Below are 8,827 nucleotides of genomic sequence, written 5' to 3'. Positions count from 1 at the left end.
TGCTTACAGGCACCGTGAAGTGTTCCTTCAAGGAAGGGAATGCAAAACTTATTTTCTGTCCCGAAGACGGGATCAAATGTGCTTTCTGGCCAGGTGACCTTTATGCAGTCCCTGTGGCTGGAGCCTACCAGACCCTCCTCCAGACCCTTCTTGTAAACTTGTTTTTCTCAGCCTATCTGAAGGACCCATCTTTATGGGAGGTATAACATGTACTATTCAAAGAGTTCACTTTGAGCTACTTTGTGCCTCAAAGAGATTTAGATACGCTCTGTTGTTTGAGTTAATCATCACAAGGATAGTCTGTCACCAGATTGTGCTGTGTTTTGGTATGCCTAAACTAAACAGCTCACAGCCTGCTCCTAAAGTTTGAACTCACTGGCTACTGAGTTGTCATATTCTGAACTGCCTCCCCTGACGCCTTCCTCTGTTATCCATTAAAGTCACAGGGATCCTCAAATTTCCCTACTCCCCTACCATTGCAGGATATTTGATCACACTGTGAACCCGAGATTGTGTTATTTACTGGAAGGAAAAAAAAAAAAACTGTTTCTAGTTGTGGTGTGGTTCAGCCTTAGCGTACACCTTTAATCCCTCTGGCTGGAATATAGACATGCCCTTAGTATACACCTGTAGAAGGAGGCAGCCATGTTTGAAAGTGATGTCTAATTGAGTGGCAGACAAAGTGATGAACCAGAGAAAGAGATCTGACATAATCAGATATGCCCAACTCTCACAAGAGGAGACAGGAAAGGGAAGCTACTTGAGGGGCAGGGCATAGGAGAGGAGAGAGGCAGTTTTATCACGAGTTTTAGTGAGGCAGATTGAAGAGAGAACAAACTAGACACAGGTAAAGACAGAATGAGCCAGAAAGAACTAGAAAATTAGAATAGATTGCCAGAGTAAGTGTAAGGCTAAGCAGAGCATTTCAATCAGGCTGAGAGAGAAGCCAGATTGAGCTAGTCACCATGGAGAGCAGTTTTGAGCCAGAACAGCTGAGTTGAACCAGCCAGCCAAGAGTTCAGAAAGAACTAAAAAGGGTGAGCTTATTCAGCACTAAGTCTCAGAGGTTGAAAACATTCTAGGCCTGGATAAGATTGTACAGAAGCTAGAAGCTTCCAGGATTAGGCTCAGGTTGCCAGACTGAGGCAGTAAGCCTCAGAGTCAGTTACTACAGGAGAATGGAAGTTACATGTACACCCTACAGGCTGCCTGACACTGGCTCAGCCGACTTACTGTACCTGTGAGCCAGAATCAGTGTGCTTACATCCTGCCCCCAGCTGGGGTCATAACTTCTACCTTATAATCAATCCGGCATTCTTGGGTCACATCTGGCTGGTGTCACAGAGACAACAGCCTACTAACCACCTACTCTAGCTTAGAACACTACCTCTGGGTTTTGGGTGACAGCACCATATTTGCACACACTGTGTTGTGTTGCCGAGCCAATGTAGGGACAAAGTGGGGGATGTCATCTTGACTCTAGAGGGCTGTCCCCAAGTCCCATCCCTTTAGAGAGAATGTCTTGTGTATAGATACATCACCTGACCATTGAAAAGCCTGTGGCCTGTGGCTTAGGCAGGAAATGGGAGGTGAGATATCTGGGAGCCAGAGAGAATTATGAGATGGAGCCAGCTGTGAGTTCCTGACAAAACTCACTTTAATCCGGTCTGGGTTCATCCTGAGAGGCGGGCTGGCCTGAAATGGAATGAGGAAAATGGAGCCAAGACAATATTTTACTGATGGAAGCTCGAAGTTTAATGTAGGAACTCAGTTTATATAGTGTGGGGAAAAAAACCCAGTCCCCAACCCCCAGTCTTTGAAGGCACAGGTGAATGTCCATGGGTGGGTCCAAGGATCAGGGCACAGATGAATGTCCGTAGGTGTAGGCGGGCCCAAAGGATGTTGTCTTCTGGGACAAAAACCGGTCTTCTCAGCAGGCGGTGGAGACAAGGCACAGCAGAGCAGCTCTGGTGGATCTGAAGGTTACTGCCNGTGGATCTTAGCGCCTGCAGGGGGCTGGGTTTTGAAGGACAGTGATTAGTGTAAACAGTAAGGTAGGCTTGGCGGATAACTGCAGGTGGTCCAGTGGCTACAGAGAGCTGGGAGACCCCAACAGCCAGGCAAATGATTTGCCTGGGAAGATGTGGTGAGACAGCTGCCTGGCACCTGAGCAAACACATGGCAGAATGTAGGTTATAATAAATGGGATATTTTAAGTTATAGCTAGTGAGGGAAGAGTTTAGCTGTATGACCAAGGTATTTATAAATATATTTTGAGTCTGAGTCTTATTTCTGGAAGCATGGGGATGGGAGGAAGAACTGGCCATAACTTCCACACATCGCACTTCACCCCAGGGCAAAACCAGGTGGCTGGAGCTAAAAAGCGAAGATACAGCTGAGCGTGTGGTGCCTGCCTGACCTGCCCAAAGTCCTGGATTTGATCTGATCTAGTCCATTACACATATACCCACTGTGTTGGTGAATGCCTGTAATCCCAGGATTTGCGGGATGAAAGAAGACAGGCTGTAGCTTGGTTGGTAGATTACCTGCCTAGCATGCACATAGGGTTCATTTCCTGGCACTGCACAACTGAGCCTGCTGACCCACGTCTATAGTGCCTGTGATCCCAGCACTTAGGAGGTGAAGGCAGGGGGATCAGGAGTCTGAGCTCATCCTTGGCTATACAACAAGTTTGAGGCCAACGTAGGCTGCATGAGTCCCTGTATCAATACAGAATCCAGAATCTTTTATGTGTATGAATATTTTACCTGCATGTATATGTGTGTGTGTGTACCTGTGTACCACATGTGTTTCTGGTGCCCTCGAAGACCAAATGAAGCATCATATCCCTGAGAACTGAAGTTCCAGGCACCACATGGGTGCTGAGAATCAAACCTGGGACCTCTAGAAGAGTAACTAGTAGCTCTTAACCACTAACCCATCCCTCTAGCCCCAACATGGTTCATATTTTAATCCCAGCACGTGGGAGGCAGAGGCAGGTGGATCTCTGAGATCAAGGCCAGCCTGGTCCACAGAGCACATTCCAGGCAGAGACCCTTTCCTTTCTCAATAGCAACAGAATGGTATGCAGTGATGTCACAGGGGCTGTGGGCCTCAGTGACTGAACCTGAGGTTCACCTGCAGATGTGTGGTGTCGACATTGTGTGTATTAACCTAGACCCCCATTCCGGAACTTCCTCAACCTCTCTGAGTCAAAAGAAACCCTGGACTGCTCTAACTGTCTACTTAAAGAGACAAACCAGCCCCTGTGGTGTCATTGTCTAGGGCTGATAGCAGAATAGGTAGGCTACATCCGTTTTTCTATTTAAAATAATTTTTATATCACACTTATTTATTTATTTATTTATTTATTTCTCTGAGTATGTTATGTGCATGTTTATGTGTGTGTCATGGTATGAATGAATGACTTTAGGGAGTCATTGTTCTCCTCCACCTCAGGATATTAGACTACGTGGACTGACTCTGTGTGTGTGTGTGTGTGTGTGTGTGTGTGTGTGTGTGTGTGTGTGTGATTGTGTATATGTGACTGTGTGTGAGACTATGTGTATGTGACTGTGAATGAGTGAGTGTGTGGAAGTCTGTGTAGCATTGTGTGAGTGTATGTGAAATTTTGAGTGTGTGTGTGTGTGTGAGTGTGTGTATGTGTGTCTGTGAGTGCATGTGTTTGTGTGTGTGTGAGTGCATGTGTGTATATTTGTGTGAGTGTGTGTGAATATTTGAGTGTGTATATATGTGTGTATGTATATGTGTGTCTGAGGGGTGTGAATGTGTGTGAGTACATGTATTTATGTGTGTGTGAGTGTATGAGTAAGTGTTGTGTGTGAGTATGTATATGAGTATGTATGTGTGTGTGTGTTATGTATATATGTGTAGAGGTGGACACTACCTGTTTTCCTATCTCCCTAAATCACGCTCCACTTTATTTTTTTTCTCCCCTTTTTCTCCCCTTTATTTTCACTTTATCTGTATGGGTGTTTTGCTAGCATGTATGTGTCACATGTGTGCAGTGCCTTCAGAGGTTGGAAAAACATGTCAGATCCCCTGGACTAGAGTTGCAGGTGGTTATGAGCCTCCATGTGTGGACTCAAGACTGAACCAGGGTCTGCTGTGAGAGCAGTCAGTGCCACCTCTCCAGTCCCCTGAACCTGGAGCTCACTAATTAGCTAGGCTGGCTGGTCAGAGAGCCCCTGAGACCCGCCTGTGTGTATCTCCTCAGCACAGGGGTGACAGAAGTGGTCCCTCCAGCAGCCTTTGCCCCAGTGGGTTCTTTAAATCTTCCTTTCCCTTTCCCTTTCCCTTTCCCTTTCCTTTCCCTTTCCTTTCCCTTTCCTTTCCCTTTCCCTTCCTTTCGACTTAAGACGCACCGGAAGAGGGCATCAGATCTCATTACAGGTGATTGTGAGCCACCATGTAGTTGCTGGGATTTGAACTCAGGACCTCTGAAGAGAGCAATCAGTGCTCTTACCCACTGAGCCATCTCGCCAGCCTGGGTTCTGAGTAACCAACTCAGATTTTCATTCTTGTGTTCCATGCGCTTCACTACTGAGCCTTCTCCCCAGGTCTTTTCCTGGCTTTCTGCTTCTCCTCAGGTGGTCCAGTCTGACTAGGCACTGACCCATCCCAGAGATGGCCACCAGTGAGGCTGTGCTCCTGGAACCAACCAACAGCAATCTGAGCGTCCTGTCTTTTCAACAGTAAACCTCTGTGTCCCACAATACTGCCCAGCACTGGCCTGCCTCCTTTCTGCTGTGCTAGAGGCTCCGGCCATCCCCTCCCCCAGTTCTGTCTTGGTACACCCCAAGCCTTTATTAGCCTTCCTGTTCTGTCCCTGACCTCCCAGGGAAAACCCCAGCTGCCTGCCAGACTTCAGAGAAACCACATGAGCCTAAATATTTCTTCACTGGGAAGTGCTATATCCTAGACATGCTGGGAAATCAGGCTTAAAGGGAAAACTCAAAATCAATTAAAAAAAAAAAAGACTCATGTTTTGGTAAAAGGGGGGGGTACAAGGAATAATATTTCATAAGCTTTCTCCTGGGCACTGTACAACAGCTGTAAACTCTCTGGCCTCTCAGAGAGACTGCAAGAAAACCCTGTCTCCAAGCAGAGACTCATTTTTCCACTTGGACTTTTTTTTTTCCATTTCAGTTTTAAATGTAGTCCAACCCCCAGATCCCTCGTGAAAGGTCAGGCCTGGGGTTAAGGAAAAGCAGTTCATCTGAGGAGATGAGAGAAGATGGGTAAGCACACGGCCCAGTCCTGCTGCCTCCGGCAACCACAGGACTGGCAGGGACCAAAGGTGCCAGCTGCTGGGTAGATGGGCTTGCTGCTGGACTCCTAGCCAGGCAGCATCTTCCCGACATGAGAGTTTCAGGCATGAAACACGCAGACAGAGTTCATAGCAACCCAGACAACAAAGGCTTGGCTTCTCTGAGGTGAGAGGCTAGAAAGTGGCGAGTGGGGGTTCAATTAATGGTGTCCACCGAATCATCTGGACACCCCAGGCTTCTGAAATCTCTCTGTGTCCCTGGACATCCAGCTTTTGTTTCACGATTCCCCAGCAGCTGCTCCAGTTCCTGCCATTGCACCCACACTCGCCCTGCAGAGCTCGCCTGGAGATTGCTGCTACCTTGCCACTCCCGTGTTTTACTTCTTTTATTTGTTTTTATTTTATAAGTACAAGTGCTTCCCTGCAGAGACAGGAGGGTCCCTTGGGATTTGCTGGCCAAGTCCACAAACTCTGGCTTCGGCCTTGTCTAAAACACACGGTAGACTGGTAATTGAGAACACCCCGTGTTCACCTCAGGCCTCTACCGGAGCACAAAGATATGTGAACACCCACACCCTTCAAAGGAAGGAAGGAAAGAAATGCAGGCCATAGAGACAGCGAGAAGATAAACAAATGGTGGAGCCAGGAGGCCTGAGGACCATCCAAGCCCTCCTCCTGTGTGTGCGGCCTGACAGGCTGTTGTCAGACTTAAGCCTTCAATGGAGCCGGGCGTGGTGGCGCAGGCCTTTAATCCCAGCACTCGGGAGGCAGAAGCAGGTGGATTTCTGAGTTCGAGGCCAGCCTGGTCTACAGAATGACTTCCAGGACAGCCAGGGCTACACAGAGAAACCCTGTGTAGCCCTGGCTACACATAAAGAAAAAAAAAAAAGAACAAAACACAAAAACAAAAACCCTTCAGTGGAAAGCCTCAGTTCTAAAAATAGTATATTATAACTAACCGACAGTCATCCGACAGTCATATCAGTCATGAGGTGGTGAGCCATCTCAGTAAGTGAGATATGAGCAGATCAAGCAGATACATGTGGGTTTTGGCAACTGAGTCTCACGACAGCCAGAGCACCCTTCTGGGGTTACAGTTCCCTCAGGCTGTGCAGGGAATGGGGGCTGCACACCTTTAATTCCAGCACTCAGGGGACAGAGGCAGGCAGATCTCTATGAGTTCAATGCCAGCCTGGACGACGAATTAAAAATTCCAGCAGAAAAAGAAAAAAATAATAATAATAAAAAATTCCAGCTATCAGGCATATAGGGCCTTCGCAGCTGTGCCCACCGCGCATCCTCCCGAGAACAGTGGTACCCAGCCTCCAACACCTGGTCCCACAGCCTCCCCAGAGCAGCTGTCCTTCCGTGAACGACTTCGAGCTAGAGGTACGGGTGCCTCAAGCAGAGGGTCCTCCAAAGCGTGTGTCCCTGGTGGGTGCTGATGACTTGAGGAAGATGAAGGAGGAGGAAGCTCACAAGCTGCCGCAGAAGAGGGCACAGATGCTTCGGGAAGAAGCAGTAACCTCAGGGCCTGACATGGGGCTCGCCTCAGACAGGGAGTCCTCAGATGATCAGCAGGAGGCTGAGCGGCCCTGGGCTGTGCCAAGCCATGCAGGGGGCCCTAGCCCGTCATCACCCCCACCCCTGGGAGGCAACGCCCCTGTGAGGACAGCCAAAGCTGAGCGAAGCCATCGGGAACAGTTACGCATGCAGAGCCCCCCCCCCCCCCCAGCTTCCTGCGCTGGAGCGGGCCCTGTCTCCAGCAGAGAGACGGCTCTAGAGGCAGAGAAGCGAGCTCTGTGGAGGGCAGCCAGAATGAAGTCGCTAGAGCAGGATGCCCTCCGTGCACAGATGGTCCTTAGCAAGTCCCGGGAAGGCCGTGACAAGGGAGGACCCTTGGAACGGCTGGCTGAGGCCCCTTCACCTGAACTCACCCCATCACCCACACTATTAGAAGACTTTGGCCTCCAGACCAGTGCCTCCTCTGGACGCTTGTCACCAGATTTTGTGGAGGAGCTGAGGACTTTGGAAGCATCTCCCAGTCCTGGCTTCCAGGAAGAAGATGGAGAAGTGGCCCTGGTGCTCCTTGGCAGGCCCTCACCTGGCACTGTGGGCCCTGAAGACATGACGCTGTGCAGTAGCCGTCGGGCTGTGCGGCCGGGACGCTGGGGCCTGGGCCCTGTGCCCTCCTAGGGCCAGGTGCCTCCCCAGACTTAGGGTGGGGAGGCCGGCTTCATCTCCTCCCTTACCCCAAGTCTTTTAGCCTTGGTGTTAGCATTTTAAAGAGACCCCTCAGGAGTCCCGGCTTCTGATTAACTGCCCCCGTAGCTGGGTCTGTAACTGTAATGTTCGTACAACCAAAGACTCTATTTTGTGGTTTAAGAAGAATAAAGTTACCTATGTTTTACCTTCAAAAAAAAAATTCCAGCTATCTCCCCTCCCTCTCAACATCAGCACTCAGGAGAGCAGATCCACACCTGGCTTGGGCAGCACAGTGGGCTAGCCCTGGTGGCCCCGGGCTCAGAGAGCTGACCTGAGGGAGTAGGAGCAGGAGATCTGGCCCAACTCCCTACTGGCTGCAGTCATAGATGAGCTAGCTGGGGCATGTCGGGAGAGCTTGTCCTGGTGGTGTGGATGCCTGAGAGCTGAAGGGAAGACCAGCTCAGCTCCCAACCAGGTCTGGAGCCAGGGCTCTGAGCTGTCCCGTTCCAGCATGCACCCTATCTGCGAACCGCTGAAGCATGTGAAGGGGCTGGTCTTGGTCCTGCAGAACCAAAGCTGCGGGATCACCACAACACAGGTGAGGATCCAGTGTTGATGGATAGTGTAGCAGAACCCAGAGGCCTCAGACCAGACCAATGACTCAATTGCAATAAACATTTGCAAGTGGATCTGTTTGGGTATACTGTGTGACACACCACAGACTCCTCAGTGAGATTTTTTTTTTTTTTAAGATTTATTTATTTATTTTATACATATGAGTACACCACGATTCCTCTCTTCAGGCACATCAGAAGAGGGTACCAGACTCTATTACAAATGGCTGTGAGCCACCATGTGGTTGCTGGGAATTGAACTCAGGACCTCTGGAAGAGCAGTCGGTACTCTTAACCACTGAGCCATCTCTCCATCCCGAGATGTTTATTTTTATTTATTTATTTATATTTTTGTTTTTTGGAGGAGGGGTGGGAGGAGAGGTTTGCAAGAGTGGAGGGCTGATATAAAGGGGTGGGGAGAAGAGTGTGACTGGGGTGTGTGATATGGCCTTTAATCCCAGCACTCAGGAGGCAGAGGCAGGCGGATTTCTAAGTTCGAGGCCAGCCTGGTCTACAGAGTGAGTTCCAGGACAGCCAGGGCTGTACAGAGAAACCCTGTCTTGAAACCTCCTCACACACACACCCTCCAAAAAAAATGTCAGAACAAACAAACAAAAAACTTCATCTATCTTTGAACTGTCTATGAGAAGAAGCAAATGAGTCTGATAAGCCAAGAAAGGAGTCACCCAGACACTTGGATTTGAGGTAAAACTGAGGA

General features: G+C 49.2%; 1 pseudogene; it reads left to right on the top strand.

The window, feature by feature from the left end:
- The first annotated feature begins 5,382 nt into the window (after positions 1–5,382).
- Positions 5,383–7,486, top strand: LOC110334533 (annotated as a pseudogene).
- The last annotated feature ends 1,341 nt before the right edge of the window (positions 7,487–8,827 follow it).

This window comes from Mus pahari, chromosome 17 (assembly GCF_900095145.1).
Source record: "Mus pahari chromosome 17, PAHARI_EIJ_v1.1, whole genome shotgun sequence".
Lineage (NCBI taxonomy): Eukaryota > Metazoa > Chordata > Mammalia > Rodentia > Muridae > Mus > Mus pahari.
The sequence above is the reverse complement of the archived record's forward strand: the minus strand, read 5'-3'. Positions and strand labels throughout refer to the sequence as shown.